Source organism: Pinus tabuliformis, chromosome 5_2 (assembly GCF_031772625.1).
Source record: "Pinus tabuliformis cultivar Carrire ecotype Pingquan chromosome 5_2, CPIR1, whole genome shotgun sequence".
Lineage (NCBI taxonomy): Eukaryota > Viridiplantae > Streptophyta > Pinopsida > Pinales > Pinaceae > Pinus > Pinus tabuliformis.
In genome coordinates, this window is record NC_142306.1 from 1062873964 (window position 1) to 1062879963 (window position 6000).

Below are 6000 nucleotides of genomic sequence, written 5' to 3' on the forward strand. Positions count from 1 at the left end.
CGTGTTTCCAAGTGCATCGTCCTCCTTCAGCTCCCTGGTATTTGCAGCGCTCTAAGTATCTTTTTCCATTTGCAGCAATGGCAAGGAGCGAGGATTGCCTCCACTGCGCCGACCTTCAGGCCGAGCTGGAGCAAATCCGTGCCCACCAAAAGGTCATGGATGCCAAGATTGATCACCAAAACCGTCTCATCAATGAAAAATATGAAGTTGATATTAATCTGTTCCTTCATAGAACTTCTTCGCTACATGAGCAGTTCAATCAGCTCTCCAATAGGTGCAGCCACGTAGAAGAATCCATGGAAATTCTGAAATATATGATGGAAAAAAAAATGCAGTTCACACAAGCTCGTCAAGCTTCAAACAAGCCAATGTTGATAACAAGCCTGAAGAGTCTACAGCCAAGAAAATCAGCCACATCAACATAGACTGATCATGTTTTGTAGATGTTGTTTTCTGTTGTTCCAGTTTGTTAGGATATACTCTTGTTTAGGTTTTTTCAAAAGTCCAAAAGGCAGGAACAAAGAGGAATTATGTCCATCTTGTAACACTTCCTTTCTCTGCTTTCCAGGCTTAACATTTTGTACCACAGAAGTTCAGTCTCCTTTCTTTTTTCTGAAATTTAATATAGCAACCGATTATGTTACAAAAAAAAAAACAGAAACATATATATATATATATATATATATATATATATATATATATATATATATATATATATATCCAAAGAAAAATAATCAATAAATAAAACGAGGTCAACAATAAAATATGGGGCTCAGGCCCATTAAGAAAATAACAAAAATACTAAAAGGAGCTAAGAACGAATAGGATGATAAAATACATAAAAAAACACGAAGGATCAAGAAAATAAACTCTAATGAAGAATAAATCAACAACAAATATTATAGAAAGGATGCCAATACCTACAATAGTAATAGGGTTGTCAATCTCTCTAGCTTTTCTTTTAATCCCCCTGTCTTTAGTCTTTTGGAGAAAGGTTTAAATTTTTCTCTTGCTCCTAGAAAGATCCGGGTCGACGATATCATCTGTGACATTGAATATGGTATTAGAGACTTACCGGACATCACTAAAGATATCATTCGTCAAGACTGTTCGGTCGTCCTTAGAAAGGCAAAGCCCCCCAAGAATAACATCAGCAAACCTAAGTTTGATGCTATCAAATCGTTAAACGATAATAAGAATATTGTTGTTCTCAAATCCGACAAAGGTGGTGTTGTGGTTATTCTTGATAAATATGATTACTATCGAAAGATGTTGGACCACCTCCATAATGGCGGGAGCTACAGGAAACTCAACAAGGATCCTTTGAAGAAGATTTCCAAAAGTGTGGCTCTTGCTATAAAGGCTAGTAGCTCGGTCAACTCATTCAGCCATAAGCTTATTGAAAGTTGCCCTCTTACCCCCAGAATCTATGGTCTATCAAAGATTCATAAGGAAGGGGCTCCTCTGAGACCCATTGTCAACATGATAGGACGACCAACTTATCTTCTTGCTAAATATTTAGCCCAAAAGCTTAAGCCCCTTGTTGGCCATACAGAATCCTTCGTCAAGGACTCTGTGTCGTTTGTTAATGAGTTAACGAGTTTCAAGCTTGATCCAGATGACAAGCTTGTGAGCTTTGATGTGGTCTCTCTCTACCCTAATATCCCTATCAACAAGGCCATCGAAGTCATCAAGCGCATCACAGATCCTGATACGGCTTATTTAGTTGGTATTTGTCTTACTTCTACTTTCTTTTCATTCGATGAGGAATTCTATGAGCAAACTTGCGGTGTCGCCATGGGTTCCCCCCTCTCCCCTGTGATAGCTAATCTATTCATGGAGGATTTTGAATCAAAGGCCTTAGCCTCTTCTCGTCTTCTGCCTAAGTTGTGGAAGAGGTTTGTGGATGACACTTTTGTCATCTGGTCCCATGGTAAAGAAAAGTTGGAACTATTTTTCCTCCATCTTATTTATTTATTTATTTTAAAAACTAGTTGTTTAATATAGCGGTTACTTAGTAATATTTGTTTTTAATAAATTAATAAGCTAATATCTCATTTTAAATATTATTTTTCAAAACTAGTCGTTCAATATAGCTGTTACATATTAATATTTTAATAAATTAATAAACTAATATCATTATTTAAATATTATTTTTCAAGAACCAGTAATATTTGGTTTTTAATAAATTAATTTAAATACTATTTTTCAAAAACTAGCTGTTTAATATAGCTGTTACCTATTAATATTTTTAATAAATTAATGAAATAATATCATTATTTAAATATTATTTTTCAAGAACTAGTAATATTTGGTTTTAATAAATTAATTTAAATATTATTTTTCAAAAACTAGCCGTTTAATATAGTTGTTACTTAATAATATTTGTTTTTAATATATTAATAAATTAATATTATAATTTAAACATTATTGTTCAAATATAGCCGTTACTTGAAATTATGTCTCTACATTGCTCTCTATTTAAGCCTTTGCCATGGTCTGCCTCTTCATCTGGTCCTAATGATGAACCACACTTGTTGGTTCGAAACGCGTTGGCCAAAAAATTCTCTCATGTGATTTCTACCGAAAGACTTTGTTTAAAACACAAGTATTTTTAACAAAAAAAAGCATGACATGTTTGTTAAATGTTCGGGAGAAGGGATAGTAATAAACTAATGTTTGACTCAAAAATATTTCGACATAGGTATAATAATATTGTTGTTGATTTCCATTAACAGTATAACCTCTAAGGCAAAAATGTAGTTGTTCCTAAACCTCCTTCAAGGAAAGTTGTAATTAATCAAAAACAGACTAAACCCTAGAACGCAGAGGAACCTAAGAAAATAACGGAAATAAAGAAGGATACATCTAAGAAGGGTGATGAAAGCAAAAAAGAAGGAAATTTCAAGGATTTGAAAAAAGTTTAGTCTTCTTTCAATCTGGAGAATGAGATAGGAAAGGTTAAGATATCCATTCCTTTTGTTGAATTATTAAAGAATATGCAGTACAAAGAACAAATTATCAAAATGATAAAGAGCTCACCAGTTGATCAAACATTGAATATCAATAATCAATATTCTTTGAATATCCAAGATGATTCACCTACATTCTTATTTGGTCCACATGCTACTGAGATAAATGAATATGTGCCCCCCTTTTATGTCAGCTTCAACATCCATGATATGGTTTTACATAATGCAATGCTTGATTTAGGGGCTTCACACAATTTGATGCCCAAGATTGTTATGGATAATTTAGGGTTGGATATCACTAGACCCTATAAGGATTTATTTTCATTTGATTTTAAAAAGTACAGTGTCTAGGGCTGATTAAATACCTGGTTGTGAACTTGACTCAAATTCCAGCAAAGAGTATTGTGATGGATGTTGTGGTAGATATATACCACCAAGGTTTGGAATGTTACTTTCTCGCTCTTGGGAAGCCAAAGTTGGTGGTACTCTACAGATGGACATGTCATATGCCTCCATCCATGTTTTTGGAGAAACAAAGAGACTCTATAGGGAATTTGAAATGAAATATGTGGTAAGTAGTAAAGCAAAACCAGAAAATCATCCAATTTATGTTGTCAACACTGATTTGGGGTCAACAATTTTATATAATGATTTGAACTTGGAGGAATAAAATTAGTAGCAAGTGGAAGAGCAAATTCAGATAGAAAATGAGAAAGTGGCTAACATAAATGAGACATGGAGCATGTGTTTTGATGGGTCTGTTTGTAAAGATGGATCATGAGCTGGTATATGGACCATTTCACCAAATGGAGGTAGCCAAGTGTATTATTTCAAGTTATATTTTGAATGTTCTAATAGTGTGTCTTAATATGAGGCTTTAAACATTGGTTTGAACATACTCAAGAAGAAAAGAGCTAAAAGGATTCGTATTTTTGGGGACTTTGAGCTAATTATAAACCAATTTAAAGGGTTATATCAGAGAAAGCACCCAAGGATGAGAGCTTACAGAAATGAGGTTTGGGATTTATTTGATAATTTCTTTGTTGAGCCCAAAATTTTAGTAGTTTCTAGACAAGAAATTGCATTGTTGATTCACTAGCTAGTACAACAAGTATGTTCAAAATTCCTATTTACCCAAATAAAAAATATCATATAGAGATGAGATATAGACCTTCCATTCCAAACAACATAAAGCATTGGCAAGTCTTTGAATATGATCAGCAAATAAAAATATTTTTGGAAATGACTGGTGATTTTTCCAACAATCTTATTGATGAGGATAGAGATTTAGATAATCAAGTTGATACATATGACTTTGTAAATGTTATAGGACATCAGAAAACAATCCAACTAAGAAATAATTTCTTGCTTAGTGGGTTAGTTCCTCTAGAGAAGTCATTTGACAGCAATGATGTAGTTGTTAAACCAAAATTAATCTTGCTAGTAATGAATTAAAGGACTGCAATTTAGGCACAGAAAAAGAACCAAAAGTTGTCAAAATTTCAAATTCTTTAAAGGAGGAGAAAAGAAAGAAATATGTTGCTTTATTGAAATAGTTCTTTTTATGTCTTTGCATGGAAATATGAAGATTTGAGGGTCTATCACAGAAGTATAATTCAACACAATATACCCTTAAAGGAAAATGAAAAGCCTTTCAAGCAGAAACTGAGGGGAATAAATCCTAAACTATTGTTATTGATAGAGAAAGAGGTGATGTTGGATGATAAGATTATAATTTCCTTGAGATTTTCAAAATGGGTTGCTAATATTGTACCAGTAAGGAAAAAGAATTGGGAGATTTGATTGTGTGTGGATTTCAGAAATCTAAACAAAGTGTTATTAAAGGATAATTACCCACTGCCTAAGATGGAGTACATTTTACAAAGTGTTATTGGATCAAAAAGGATTTCAATGCTATATGGTTTCTTAGGGTACAATCAGGTATTGGTGCATCCTGAAGACCAAGAAAATATAGCCTTCACTACACCATGGGGAATGTTCATGTATTCCAAAATTCCTTTTGGATTAATGAACACAAGAGCTACATTTCATAGGGAAATGGACAAAGCCTTTGTAGAGGAGAGGAATAAATTTGTGGTACTATATTTGGATGATATCACAGTATATTCGTCATTTGATCAGAGCATTTAAAACATCTCAGACAAGTATTTTTGAAATGCAGAAAATTTGGTATTTCACTAAACCCCAAAAAATCACATTTTGCTATGAAAGAGGGTAAGATTTTGGGTCATATAGTATCTAAGGATGGAATCCAAAGAGATTTGAAGCAATACAAAAACTTGATAGCTAGAAGTAAAAAGGAGGTCCAATCATTCTTGGGAAGGGTAAATTTTCTACAGAGATTCATTCCAAACTTTATTTAATTCTTAAGGGTAATTAACAACATGTTGAAGAAGAGCAATGAAGTTAAGTTGACATTTGTAGCCTAGAAATATTTTGAACAAATGTAATCAGCAATAACTAAAGCCCATGTTCTTATCAGCCCAAACATCTCAAATGATTTCCTAGTCTTTCATTTGCTTCAGAGCACACTATTTCAGGGGTTTTGTTGCAGAAAAATCAGGAAAATCAGGAGCAACCCATTTCATTTTTTAGCAGGACTTTGAGAGATTTAGGGCTAAAATACAACAATTATGGAAAAATAGTCCTTTGTATTAATGAAAGCACTCAAGTATTTCAGGGTATATGTTCTACACTCTCATATAGCAACATTTGTTCCCAATGTTGTTATAAAATACATCCCAAGTCAGCCTAATAACAATGGTCAATGAGGAAAGTGGATTGCAAGATTATTGGAGTATGACCTAGAGATTAAATCAAAAAAATTAATCAAAGTTCAAGGTTTGGAAAAACTGATGACTGAAACCAATTGTGACACTTTGGGCATAATTTTTTTCTCAATTTTTTCCAATGATTCAGAAGAAAGGCTAGTTCTTAAAGTATCTGATGAACTTAGAAATTCCCCCTAGTACAGCGACATAATATATGTTTTACAAAATTTGGAAGC